A 14954-nucleotide genomic window follows, 5' to 3' on the forward strand; every position below is an offset into this window, starting at 1 on the left:
TGATTGATTTATTGCTACATTTGCACCCATTTAGACTCTGCCGAAATTCATTATCATCACAGTCGAATTTCGCACACGACTTCGCAGCGGCTGGCATATACAAGTTTCGTTGAGTTCATCACAGGGATGTCGGATGCACAACAGGAAAAACAAAATCAGTTTGATTGGTGTGAAATGTCGCTGGGAAATGATGATTAAGTGGATTCTCAAATTATCAGAGTAGTCTAAATATCAATAAGAAACCCAATATATCTTTACTATCGAGACTTTCGAATGGACAAAAATAAATAAGGAACATTAAAATAAAAAAAGGAAAAAAGATCTATCAATCGTTTGAAAATTATACCCATTATTAAAAAAAAAAATATTTCAGCTATTGAAAAATTTTTGCTTGAAAGCATTCTTTCTATTGAAAATGGAGTCTTTGGCCGCCATGCTTGTTTTTTTGCCCCTCAATATTTGGCATTTTTGAAGGGAGTGGGTGGCATGAAAAAAACTAAATATTTCCATTGGCCTTATATTATTTGAACATTATTTCAAAGTTACTTTGTTAAAGCTAGGTTACCTGTTCCCAAGGACAGCGCTCAAGTAAAATTCCTCCTTTTTCCGCAAGTAATTTTGACAACTGATCCATATGGGGCGAAATGTAACTTTTACTTACAGAATAATAGCACGGACTATTTTTCCACGCGGAATAGTGATACCTTCATTTGATCTTGTACCGAGTTTTTGAAACCTCTAAACAGAAAACCCTCTTCGAATGAGTGTAATCAGTTTCGTACCTTTTAATTCCGCCCTATGTTGCTTATTCTTTGACAGTTACGCGTATTTCGACTACCACTTCTAATCTTCCTCAGTGTCAGTTATCCAGCGTTACTGGCGTTACACTTTTTTCCTTACTTGCCATCTGCGAACCGCTCAAGTAATTTTGAAGCGGAATCATTACTTGACCATTACTTGTCCTATCTTTTTGCACAGTACGTACCAAGTGGAAACTAGCCATAAAGCTAAATAAAGTTTCAAAATAAAGCCCAGTTTCGTGTTCAAAAGGAATCGTTCAAGAAATTTCTTGACCGACTCCTGGCAGGAACTTTCTACAGTGACTGCCATTTGAATTGTCATTTCTTCGCAACTGTGTACTGCGATCAAAGAAAAACGGTTTCTTGTGCGTTAATCGCCATGCATCAAGATAGGCCGAGAAATTCCTTCTGATCTGCAAACAGCCCTTAAAGCTTAATAAATATCTGTAACGTGGGTAGATCACCATATAATAATGCGTTTTGGCGCAATATCTACTAAATTTTGATCATCATATGTTCCTGCCTGAAGAAACCAGGCAGTAGTTTATAATATCTCAAGATTAAAATTCAATGTAGTTTTTTGATGTTTGTGTATTATCCTTGCTTTAGCTTTACTGCCAATTAACATTTTACTTCAGAAGGCTTCACTGATTCAAAGCAGCCTAATAAGGGTGTGCCTAACCGTTGACCAAATGTACACTGTAAGAAAGCCGAAAAAAATCTCAAAAATTGACTTCATTTTTAATTTTATTTTTCTGATGTTTTTTTTTCTTCTTACGTATTTTCGTCAGTTTTGTTCTCTTCGTCATGGTTTTTTTAACCTGTTGGTCTTAGAGTTGGTCTCAAATCCTTCCCAACCAAGCTGAGTTTTCAAATTTCAGGCAATTTTCTAAACAAAAAAAAAACCATGACGAATAGAACAAACCTGCCGATAATACCTTCGTCATCCTACTTTAAATAAGGAAACCAAATATTCATATCAGTTGGTCAAACATTGAGTGGCGATTTTGTCAATGTTGAGGTTTTGTGTAATAGTTTATCCATTTTTATTTCTTTTGTTTCATTAGTGTGAGCTCGTTGTAAAACTTTTAGATTTAAGGGGGTAAAAAGCAAAGGGATGTAAGTAACAAAACTCCACTTTCGAGTAAATGAAGTTTGTCACCAATTGTTCATCTCTTACAAAATGTATGAAGTTTCACAATCGACCCAAATTTCTTCGATTTATTATAATTTTTTCAACTCATCGTAAAATCAATCTTTAAAAGCTCCTGAAACTTGAAATCTGAAGAAATTTTTGATACGCTCAGCTCAAAATCGACGAAATGATCACTTAAACCCCTTTACATCTGGGCCCCTCATTTAGATAAAGTCACCATATTGCAACTGTTTTTGGGCATAAATAACCATGACGTTTCAGGGTTTATTTGGAATCTAATCACAAAATTGTAATGATTTAACAGCATGCAAAATATTATTTTTTACGAAATATTAGAGGAAAACTTCTCTTGCCTTTTTCAGGAAACACCAGAATACGATGCCGTGTCCCGGATCTGACAAGTAATTTTGAGTAATTTTTTACATCAGGCCACTATGAAGACACATGGTTGAAAAGGAATAGAAATAGCTTGAAGTTTAGAGTTTATTTTTAAATTCGTACGTAAACACCCGGAACAATCTTCTTTTGGTAGATATTGTAATATCTTCCTTGTTTTCGAACATTTTACCCTGGAGTCTTCTTTTTAGTCAAAAGGAACAGTTGTGCTGAGACAATTTGTTTGCTCAGCTTTAAATTTCACCTTCTAGGATTGCTCCCGACAAGAATCTCATAATTCTGAAGTTGTTTTCAATTTCCCTAGACTAAGAAAGCCAGTTCGAAGAATAAATCAATTCCCAGTTATTCAAAACAACATTTTCTACAATTCTTGTGAAGACATCTACCTTGTATCTTGAAAATTTCAAAAAGTATATTCTCTATCTCACTTTTAGGGGGATTGATCATTTTTACCAATATGTAGTTGAAAAGAAGCGCATTATTGTAGTGAAAAATTTTCTCGAAAACGCCATGACGCTAAACAGCATGGTTAAATCAGCAACTGGGTAATATAGTAGGCTTCTTTGCGTTCAAAATGAGAAATCCTCAAAACATCATATTGTAAAAACACCGTTTCTCGAGAATGGCTTGACGGATCTTCGTGAAATCTTATGGTAGCTGCACAACCCCTACAGCTCCGTGGTACACTTTTCCCTTTTTTGATATCGTGCATTTAGCCTAAATGGCGATCGAAAAACCTCAAAATTTTTCAATTTTCCAAAATTTCATTTCAATATCCCTGCCCTCTCCCAGAGGGTGGAGGGTCAAAACTTCAGATTTATGAGTTTCTAGTCGAAAGCAATCAGAAAAGATGAAATCTAGAGATGAGCAGAACAAAAGTTGATTTTTGTCAGAAGGAGTCATTGACAGTTTTCACTGTTACAGTTTCCATCGCAAGGCTATTTTAAGGCCTCCAAAGTACTCCGAAGTTTGTGTCCCAAATCCACCAAACTTAGCCAAAATTCATAGACGTTGAATAATCGCAGAACATGGTCTACGGTACTCAAATAGTCTCAAGCACCTTTAGAAAATGCATGGTACATGAATTTGGTTATCTAGGTTATCCAAACTTCTCTGGAGTAGGAGCTACCATCATTTCTGTACACACTGTTTAAGAAACTTAGTCACATTGATGATCATTATACCTCGCAACATTACTCGATACTGAATATGATAATTGAACATTTCGAAAAAAAAAAGAAATTTCTCTTTACTCTATCGGCATAATTCCTTTGAGATCGTGTCTGTTGTACCTCACAATAGTACGAGTATCTCTAGGTCGGGGATTCCTCCAAGATGTGCATCTGGGCATTCTTGCTGGAACTTTCTTCTGAAGATGTCTACAGAGCTTTATCCAAGATTTCCATCCAGGAATTTCATCAGCCGATTACTCCAATAACCAAATCTGTGGATCCTTCAGTTACTCCTGCTATTGGAATTAGTGCCTTTATCTCCAGGAACTTCTGACGAAACTCCTACAGGAATTCCATCAATCCTGAAGTTTTCCCAGAAGGAATTCTTGGAGGATTTCTTGAAATAATACCTGCATTATTCATAGAAGCAACTTCTGATGGATTCTCACAAGGAACTTCTGAAGGGCTCCTACGAAGAATTCCTGTTTCATTTCTATAAACAACTTATAGAAGATATTTCCAGAAGGAACTGCTGGAGAATTCCTAGAATAAACTCCTGGAGGATACCAAATGGAACTCCTGAAGGAATATCGTAGAAAATCACTTAAAAATTGCAGAAAATAATCTTCTTAGAAGAATAGGAAGAACTCCTGTAGGATTTTCGGAAGGAAAATCATGGTAAATTGCAAGTCTAGGGTAATGATTCTCTTAACCCTCTAATACCCAAATTTTTGATTTTGATCTAAATATCATTTTTCGTCATCTAAAATCGATTTAAACATGTTTTGGAAGATGTTTCTTTTTAATTCTCGATTTCGTGAATTTCAGTTTTTGATTTTTCTAATTTTTATTTTTGAACATCCCCACACTTTTATATTTTTCCTGGAAGCCTATTTGGGGTACGGGTTTTTTTGGGATGAAAACATTTTGAGATTTTATGATTATTGTTAAAATATTTTTATTTTAAATTTTTTTCATATAAAATTTTATTTTTCGTGTTATTTTAAGGAAAATAATTTTAGAGTGTATTCGATCCCTTTAAACTATTAAACAAGGATAGAATGGTTTGGGAAAAAATTAAAATATGTTAACTGTAGCGATTCAATACAAAATAAACAATGACTTCTAAAAAGTGACCAAAACATCAATTTTTCAATGATTTTTTAAAAATGTAAATACGCTTGTAAATACACCAAAAACCATTTTGAGATATATAAAACAGTCCTAAATATCAGCCAAAAATATAATATTTTTGATTTCCCTCGAAATAAAAATTACAAAAAAGCTCAAACTATATCCCGTCTGAAGGCGGGGTTGGGTATTAGAGGGTTAATGGATTGCTTTTCCTGGTGGAATTCCTGAAACTCCAAAAGAATTTTAAATACATTCAAAAGCCATTTGGGAGAAAGAGCTCTTGAAGAAAGTCAGAATCTCTTCAGAAATTCTCATCGATATTAAAGACCAAGCGGAACGGTAGAAGATAACCTATAGGCATCCCAGATGGAACTTCTTGGGTAGACCTAAAAGAAGTTCTGGAGAAGTGATTCCAAGGAAAAATTCCTTTATATTTTCTAAAAGTACCCAAGAAGGAACTTCTATGGGAATCTGTAAAAGAATACCCGTGAAGGATTGCGTTTCGGTTCGTTTCTATAACTAACACTGCTCGACAAAATTTTACAAAATTTGGTGTTATGGGATGAGAAAAAAAATAACAGGGGTTTGGGACCCTAGAAGTGCCATTGTGAAAGATTTTTTGAAAAATATTGGACCGGGCCTTCACAGTTTAAAACCGAAGTTTGTATGGAGAATTTGGGGTGTTCAATTGATATGTGCATTAGAACATGCCGTGCTTATTTTTAGGCGTTTTCGGTATTTGAGTTAGTTTCGTTATTGTCTAAAGCCTAAATATATGCACAGCGCGTTCTAATGCACATATCAATTGAACACCCCAAGTTCTCCATACAAACTTCGGGTTTGAACTGTGAAGGCCCGGTCCAATATTTTTCAAAAATTCTTTCACTATGACACTTCTAGGGTCCCAAACCCCTGTTATTTTTTTTATCTGTATTAACGAGATTTTTAGCCCTAGGCTAGTTCATCTCGGGACCCACGCTTTACTTCCCTTCCTCACATTTTGCGAGTTTGTCGGGAGTGGGATTCGATCCCAGGTCCTCGGCGTGATAGTCAAGTGTTCTAACCTTCACACCAGGTCCGCTCCACAAACCCCTGTAATTTTTTTTTCTCATTCCATAACAAAATTTAGTGTTGAACGGTGTAATTAATGAGGCGTTCGATTTGAATGTGGTCTTTGGCAAAGTTGTAGTTGATGGAGTAGCCTAGGAGTACCAAGGGTAAACTACTCTAGGGCACTTGGGGAAATGCTGAATGAAAAACGTCCTTTTCCCATAGTAATTACCATACAAACTTTGAAGGGCTTGTGTACTCTCAATTTTCAACCAAATCAGCTCATTTTTTGGGAGAAGGCATAGAATCTGGTTACGAATCGAGTAAGCGGTGTGGAGCAAAAACGATTTTTTGAACCATGCTAATATACATGCAACCATCTTAAGATGTTAGGTTTCTCGCACTACGACGGTGTAGTACACGTGCAGCGTGCCTGTCTGGGTCATATTGACCCCAACATCCTACTAGGGTTAAAGATGAAATTGACAAATTTTACGTGCTTTTAAGCTTATTACAACTCAATGTTAAGAAGTGCAGCACAATCACATTCTGTAGCAGTGAAGAGAATTGTCAGACAAAAGAGGCACAAAACAAGCAACAAAGAAGGAGCGACGATTAGTCTTTATCCCTACTGGTGACAGATAATGACATGATCTCGTTTTTTTTTGTTGCAGACAAAACAGAGGCTGAATTTGTTGCGTACTTTTCAACTCGTGAATAATCAATTATTACTAACCCAAAGTCGAAACTGTTTGATGATAGAGCTTCACCAGAGTTGCAGTGTTTACCGACTCGAAGTTACCGTTCGAAAATCGCAATGCAAGGCTTAAAAATCTCTAAACTCGTGGTGTACGATGTTAATCCCATTATTTTCAAGTTGGGACAAACTTATGTCGCATGGATTGTTTTGTCGCAACAAATACAGGTTGCGACATTGTCATTATTGTTGCGCGATGGTTCAATTTTGATTCACTGTTCTGTAGAAAACGTGGCAATGCTGATGAAACTTTAGGCAATGAGCATGTAGAACAGTGTTTCCCAAACTTTTAGGAGGTATCGCCCCCTTGGAGCTTGAGAAAAACTTTTTCGCCCCCCTAAATGAGATTTATTTTTTTTTATGAAAAAAGGCTGAAACTTTGTTGAGCTGAAGCCCTCAAAAACCCACTATTTGACACTACTGTGGCGAAACTGATATTTGAAGTATCTAAATTAGTATCTCTCTTATTAAAAAAACGCATTATTGCATGTATAACAATACATTTTGAAATCATGTTTGTGCTATACATATTCTTGAACAAAAACGAGCAAACAGAACGGACTGTAAACATTTACGAAAACTCGTTATCTTACACCAGATATTTTACTAGTGTTCTCCTACTGGTGGGATATTGAAATACAATTTCAAAAATATGTTTTATACAGAAAGAACAAATCAGGTATATATCTATGTATTTTCAAATGTAGTCAGCTTTTCAAAGTAAATGCAAATGATGAAAGCCAGTATAAATTAGAGAAACTTCTATTGTCAAATAAGTAAATATGCAACAGTCATTACTCGGTTTTGAGGGAAATCAACGCTGAATTCGTGGAAAAAAATCATAATAGCTACTAGTAATAAGTTTGAAATTTTCAAACAATTTGTGATAGCTCCCATCCGAAACGTGTTCTGAAATTCGTCTGAAACATCATGATTTTGATTGAAAATTCCATAAAAAAAACGCCCATGAATTAAAAACAAAGCTTTCTCATCAAGTAAAAAACGGTTCTTCTCATAATCTCTTATATAAGTTTCTTCATAGTTTCTTAACATGTGATCTCCATAATTCCTAGGAATTATTTAGGAAATTCATATAGCAGTCTTATTCGTGTTTTTTTTTGGAATTTTGACGAAAAGTCCTCATAAACATAAAAAAATAATCTGTAAAATGTAGTCGATCTCAAAACAGTCATTTTTCAATAATCCTAGAAACAACAAAATTTGAAATGTTAGGGATTTTTAATGATTCAGTTGACATTCTGGACTAGTATTTCAATACTTTTGATTTTTTTCAATTATGCAAAAAATCGCCCCCTTTTTAGTATTTTCGCCCCCCAATTTTGGTTTTTCACATTTTCGCCCCCTTCGGGCTGATTTTCGCCCCCTGGGGGGCGATTTCGCCCACTTTGGGAATCACCGATGTAGAATAATGTACACAAGTTAGAGATTTAGGAGCAATAATACTGTACAACAATAGGTTGATTCAATGCAAATCAACAATTTTGCAAGAGAGACTACGCATTGATAGGCACTTACAACCAGCATTGCATTAAGGTATGCATACAGCAAAATCTAGCCACCGCATTTTGGATAGAAATTGAACAATTTTTGACAAATAGTGGCAACCTACGGCGCAAATGAAAGCTTATTGTGTAAAGAATTGAAACACATTTTCATCGGGAGATATTTTGACATTGTGTTTAAAATAGAGTCAAGGGAAAAAGAAGTCCTCGAAAAGTTTTTGCACAAACGTGCTGAAAATCTGACAGTGTATATCACAACGATCGTCTCCGCAGACTTTAGTTAGCTTTCAAGAATTCGGTTCTACATCATTACAACGTGGAAAAGTTGCGGATTAACTTAAGACCAAGATATAATCGAAGTTTGGCGAGAAATACATAGTTTGGTCAACAATACGAAATTGAACGTTTGAAAAAAAACGAGCTTTTAAAAATACATGTAGGGTAAGAAATCAAACTTTGAACTAGTCAAATTGTAATCTTAATTTGAACCATTTCAAAATTCATTAAAACGACGTACTTTTCAGGCAAATATTGACCCGAAAAAGATGTTAAACAGCTTTCCGTAATATAACTTGATAAGATGGACTTTAAAAGCATTGAAAAAAGCGTCTTTGTCATGGAAAACAGGCAATTGAAAAATCACTGAGATTTCACCCATTTCCCCCAAGAGAAAGCACATTTTCGGTGCACTCGTACAGCTCATGCATTGTATCACACGCAATATGTGAACACTTCAAATGAAAGCTTATTTATCGTAGAATCGACCAACCGAATAATATTCCGCATTATTTGTCATAAAATTATCAAATTTAAGTGATTCTTACTTGGAGAATGTTATCTTAAGTTGAACCATTTGTAATATTAATTTGAACTAGTAAACGGCGGTGAGCTTCTAGTGTTGGCCTGTAGATTGCGCTAGTGGTTGCTTTGTTTATAGACTGTTTCAGAAATTATAAATACACTTTGTTTATTAAATTAAATGAGCTGTTCTAATGTTTTTTACAAACTTCTTTCAGAATATAGCATAATGTACTCCATATTTTTATATTTCTTTTCAATTGTCGTGATATTTTAAAGAACAGTCGAGTTCTCTAACAAATAACTTAATTTTTCAAATTTGCATTTGTACAAAGGTGTTTTTAATGATTTCAACATTATTTATCACTAAATACCAAAAAATATCTAAATTTTTATCACATTCGATTTCTCAACAAGTTGTCTAAGGAATGCCTTGATCAAAATTTGAGAAAAATCGATAAAGGCATTTCCACAACATTTTTTCGGAGATCAAGTTTCTTATTTTTTTAAGGTTTTTTACGGAACATAAGAACTACCACACAGTATCTTAGCTTTCCTGAACGCATCTAATCTAAACAAACTTATTTTTTCAGCTCATTCGATCCTTCAGAGGGCAAAGCTCGTCATACCATAAAAACGAATGCAGTAAGCAGTAATTAAGCCATTCGTTTACTTAACGTTTGTTGCTACTGGTGTTGTTGAGAAATTTGAAACAAAAAAAATTGAATTGAGAAGATGGTGGTTCTTGATCAAATATTCCAGTAAAAATTAATCTTACCAACCGAGATATATCTTTTATTATCGATACAGCAATTTTTCTTGTGTTTGGAAATTAAATACTTTATCCGTGAGATTTTTTTCTTTTCTACTATGCTACATTTTTTACCACTTTGTGCAACTTCAAATTTTAATCATCTAGTTTACGGAGCCCTATTTTTTTAACTTTTACCAGAAACATCAACACAATTGGTATTATTTGCTTCGTTAGCATGTTTACTATAAGAGCTAGAAGACACTTTTTTGGATATTGTGCTCAAATTAAAATGGCAGTTAATCGTTAGTGTATTTATAATTTCTGAAACAGTCTATACTCTTGGGGGATGAAAAAATCCAAAATTAGTTTCCGAATTGGCTTCTTTAACGGTGTTGAGATAATTCGATATTCTGAATATGCATGTCAAATTGAGCCGAAATCCAAATTTTCATGAATTTCGAAGCCCGGGAACCTATTTAAAAATCAATTTTAAGTTTGTATGGAAGCGATTTGTCGAATCACCCATTGTCGCAGTTTGTATTGGGCGGAGCTGTCAAACAGTTGCCCAGCTGTCAAAAGGTGATTTCAAAAAATTTCTTTGAAATTGTTTTTAGGTACCAAAATAAGGTTCTAAAAATCTGAAAAAAATCATAGTGGCTCAAAGAAAGGTGCTGTTTCGTATAAAATCGAAAAATCAATATATTTTTCTTAATTTAAAAACCCAATTCCTAAAGAATTCCGAACATTCTGAGTTGAAATTCCACTGCCTAATGAAAAATAGGTATGAGAATTAGCAGATTCATGTGATTTTTCATTGTTTAGCATGAAATTGGCTGTTTTGCGAGTTGCTCGAGCTGCTGCCGCCAGTAGTTCAAATTAAGATTAAAATTGGTTCAAATTATGATTACGATGGTTCAAATTAAGATTAAAATCATTGTTGATGAAAAATCAAATATTTCAATGAAATTCGGTGCAAATACAAACTTTTTACCATTTAACAGAAAGCTTATACCCGTGGCTTTCATGTGCATACTATTTTGCCGTAGTAAATTATTTCCATGTGGGAGAAAAAATCACTTGAAATTTGCACTGCTTCAGAAAGCCGCAATTTGGTTCAAATTTTGATTACCTACCCTACAACAAATCATCTTTTTACTACGGGAAATGACAGGAAAAATTGTTGGCACCTTTTATTAGAAAGCTTAGATGTTGTGTATTGATTTGGATTGATTTGATTGTGCCCTGCTTCTGGCGGAGAATCCTTGCGTTTGTATGCAGAAAACTATGTGAAAATTATACCGCATATTTCCAAAAAATCTCATCATCTCATCGTCAAATCTCATACACCTCAAAACTCACGTCAATTCAAAAATATTGGGTAACCGTGAATAGGAACCTTCAAAAATGTCAAAAAAAGCAGCTTTTATCAAAAAATAAGATTGATTTTGACACAAAGGTGGTAAAGATTTCTTGGCAAGGTACTGTGCAAAACTTTACGGAAGGACACAAGCGTAAAGCTCGAGATGACGGATATAATAATATCAAATCAACAATGTCTTGATGTTGATTTAAAGTAAATTAATGCTTATTTACGATGAATTGCTTTTGATTTGGGAATAAGTTAGAATGCAATACTACTGCTTGCTTTTCTTTGGCTAAATTTTGCTGTGCGCATACCTTAATATTGATCTGACTATGTCCAATCCAAATCAAAACTAAAACAGTACTTTTGTTCGAATGTAAATCAATAATTAAATGAGTAAGTGCACAATAGATTGTATTGTGAAGTCAATGTTAAATGTAACAGTTTAGCCTATAAGAAAGTAAATGTAATCGCAGGTATACGATATGTTGACGACCATGTTGACGGCAATATATAAATATATTTATACTTGTAATCTTCCTCAGTGTCACCGTGGAAAAAAAAACTAAAAATATTTCAAAAATAAGATACAAAACAAATAGCGCTTCAATCCTTTGTTTAAATAGGATGAAAATGGAAGTCACATGCTTAATAAAGGAACCAATACCCGACATATTCCGGTTCAGAAATCAAAAGCAGACAAAAAGGGTCACCGGATCGATATTGTTTTTTTTTACTTTGAGCGTAATGCCACACCATATGTAAAATTGAAACCGAACACTATTCAATTTGTTGAAACATTCAAACGTAGCCTTATCGTTAAGCTTTTCTTATCGGTTAATAAATTGCATCTCAGTTTCCATATCATTTTTCTGAGAACCGTGAGATTACCAGTCATTAGACACGTGAACAAATTTTGCTGGAAAAATCCACCAGATAAGATAAACTGGGGGATCTCACGGCGTACAATACCTTATTTGAGTGTGGTTACCCGCAACCGGTACACAAATGCAGCTCTCTTGGCACAAGCTTTGTAATAAAATTTGTTTACTTTCTTCCCATTGCTGTCCCAGGTGTCTCCCGTTCTCCGCCAGCTGTACCATCCATTCAACATGACAACCAGCAGCGATTTGAAGCCACCCACCCCGGGGACGGATCACAGCTAACTTACCAACTATTTCCCTCTACCGTTTGCTGCTTGCATTTGCCCGTGGCCACATGAATGCTTCCTGCTGGATTCTCTCAGTCCTTGACAATCCTACTGTTCTCTCGTATTCTCGTGCTCCACTAACATGCACTCGCTCTCACACATTGAGCAAAAAACGGGAAAATTCAAGATGGCTGCTGTCACCTGTGCGTGATAATTTTCTTTCTTCTAACCCGTTTTCTGATAGATTCTCGATATGGAATGCTAGTTGCTGGAAAACTTTTCAGCACCGTTTGGATCAATCCCGACAGCCTGGCTGTTCACATTTAGATGGAAAACGCACTTGCTCAATAAGGGGAATCACATCGGAACGAAGAACACTTTTCGCAGGAAACTTCGGAAAAGTTTCACCATCAATGCTGGCACTGCTTCACATCAGATATTTTTCCATCATTTGTTCGGTTAAAAGGTTTCGTAGTAACTAATGATTAGTTGGCTTCTCAACTGATAAGGATTAATAACTAAAAGAGCAGACACTCCAGTTAAAATTTTCAAATTCACTATCCTTGCATCCAATACCCAACAATACACTACACACAAGACTGCGGGATCAAGTTTTTCTCGTAAGGAATGGAAGGTCAAATCTACACTGATGATGGTTTTCGCAGCAGAACTAAGTAAAAGAGGCAGTAATCAACCAATAGCTCCTCTCTAGCAGCACTCCTGGAGTCATGCTCTCGCTTTTTAACCCACACAACTAAGTGGTAGAGGGCTATCCAAAGCAGCTATTCTGGATAACTACTACACTACTGCCCGGAGAAAAGGCCATTGTTGCAAAGGAAAACGTCAAACACACATTTTCAGCCCGACACGAGAGCTTACTTGGTGAGGCTCTCCTACCCGTTCTCACGTGTTTTCCATCAGTAGGGCAAGCTTTTCATTCAACTTTTCACCACACGGAGACTGAAGAGGGAAAGCTCCCTGCCAGTCGGCTGCTCACGATGGCATCGCATCACATCGTGTGCAGTCAGAAACATTGTTCTCCTTTGCTCTTTTCCCAAGCACTGTGTCCCTCTCCCGGCTCGGGTCGTTCGGCGAGAATCACAAACAATCCGTTGGTACGGGAACAGGATTTGCAGCCCGCTGCAGATCGATTTGACAGATGTTATAGTCTGCTGAATGGCTCTTAGTTTTGCAGCATAGCGCGATTAATTAATAGTGTACACGTGGTACCAGCCACATTACCACCAATTATATGGTTTTACTGGGAACCATAAATTGGCAAAACAAATAATGCAAGAGGAAAGTTTTCGCCATTTCACAGATGACCGAGCTCGACCAAGTGTTCCAGATAATATGACCACTGATGAGAAGCGCATCCAATCGATTCACAGTGACGTAATATATAGCTAAGATTCACACTGTGGGAGGACTCGGAGCAAAATATGCTTTACACTCATTTATGAATTTGTTCTTAGAGGCATAAAAACAGTTTTAGTAGATCTTCCCTCCTCTCCTTTATCCTTGCTTCACAGTACAGTATGGCTCCACCCTCATGCTGCAATGGATCGTTCAAGACTAAGAGTGCCAGCTAAGTTTTGTGTGATTAGCTGGTAATGCAATTTTGGCACTGTTGTCTTTCTGACTTCAACTACCTAGATGAATGAAGTGATTTTTATTGCAAAACAATCTTTTGAATAAAAACCCGTTTAGTTTTTTACCCAAGAAAAGCACCGAATCAGCTATTTCAGAATTGCTGAACTCTGTTTCTGCGAAACTGAGCGTGTGTGTGTTCTTCAGGAGGAGCGGGCCCGTGTGCCCTAGAAGGACTCTGAGCTAAACTGTGCATTACGGTCCTCCGGAAAGTAGGGAGTTGGTGTCAGGCTCTATGAGCCAGCCGGTCAAACCTATTATTGTAACGGGAAATCAGCAACAGAATAATACGAACCGAGACACTCCAATTAAACGGCAGCGACTCCAGCGAGTAGAATGGGCTTGCGATTGGAACCTTGGTACGTGGAACTGCCTATCTCTCAAGGGGCCGTTCATAAATCACGTAGACTTTTTGGGGGGAGGGGGGTCTGGCAAAAGTCTACGCTCCATACAAATTTCAAAATTTGTGTATGGACGAATGTCTACAAGGGGGGGGGGGGGGTGGTTGGCGGTCTGAGATGGCCAAATTTTGGTCTACGTGGTTTATGAACAGCCCCCAATTTCATTGGGAGCACCCGCATACTCGACGATCTGCTGAAGGACCACGGGTTCAGCATCGTAGCGCTATAGCATGTGTTTGACAGAATCCATGGTGAGAAAGTTTAGTGGTAATCATATCATTCACCAGAGCAGTGGCAACACACGCAAGCTGAAAACAGCTTTTATTCTTCAACTTTAGCATAATCAACGATCGCAGCCCACACTTCGGAAGCACTAATGATGACAAGTACGCATTTTACGCGAAACTCGAACGTGTTTACGATCGCTGTCCAAGCTACGACGTCAAGATCATCGTGTCCGTGTCTCTCTTAAAAGTTCGAAAAAGAAAACACGATCATCTCGAGGTATTAGGCCAAAAATTCTACCAGATAGATCTGGACTATGGTGGACCTAGTGTGAGGGTTAAAGTGCATGCCCTTTTCGTCGAGGACCTGGGATCAAATACCACTCCCAAAAGACTTGTAAAATGTGAGTTCTACCTTCGGGTCTCTCGATTCGAGACTATGGGTCCCGAAATCAACTAACCTAGAGCTAAACATATTGTTACAACAGTTGAAGAAAAAAAATTAAAAAGATTTTTCAGAACTTATGTATTAAAAAAAAATCTCACCTGATATCATCCAGAGTATGTTGGTGAATCATCTGATGAAATCCAGCTAAAGAACGTATTTTTTACTCAAATTTGGTATA

At 36.4% G+C, this 14954-nt stretch overlaps 1 protein-coding gene across 20 annotated transcripts in view; it reads right to left on the minus strand.

Moving 5' to 3' along the window:
• The window catches only part of LOC109415058 (RIMS-binding protein 2), a 248204-nt gene that overhangs the window by 204891 nt on the left and 28359 nt on the right, over positions 1 to 14954 (minus strand). The window contains exon 1 of one of the 20 annotated variants that reach the window (XM_062855736.1): positions 12075 to 13614. The exons of the other annotated variants lie outside the window; for them this stretch is intronic. The gene's annotated coding sequence lies outside the window, so the exon portion shown is untranslated. Of the gene's footprint in view, positions 1 to 12074; positions 13615 to 14954 lie in introns of those variants that run through there. 20 annotated transcript variants of the gene reach the window in all.

This window comes from Aedes albopictus, chromosome 3, assembly GCF_035046485.1.
Source record: "Aedes albopictus strain Foshan chromosome 3, AalbF5, whole genome shotgun sequence".
NCBI classification, from domain to species: Eukaryota; Metazoa; Arthropoda; class Insecta; order Diptera; family Culicidae; genus Aedes; species Aedes albopictus.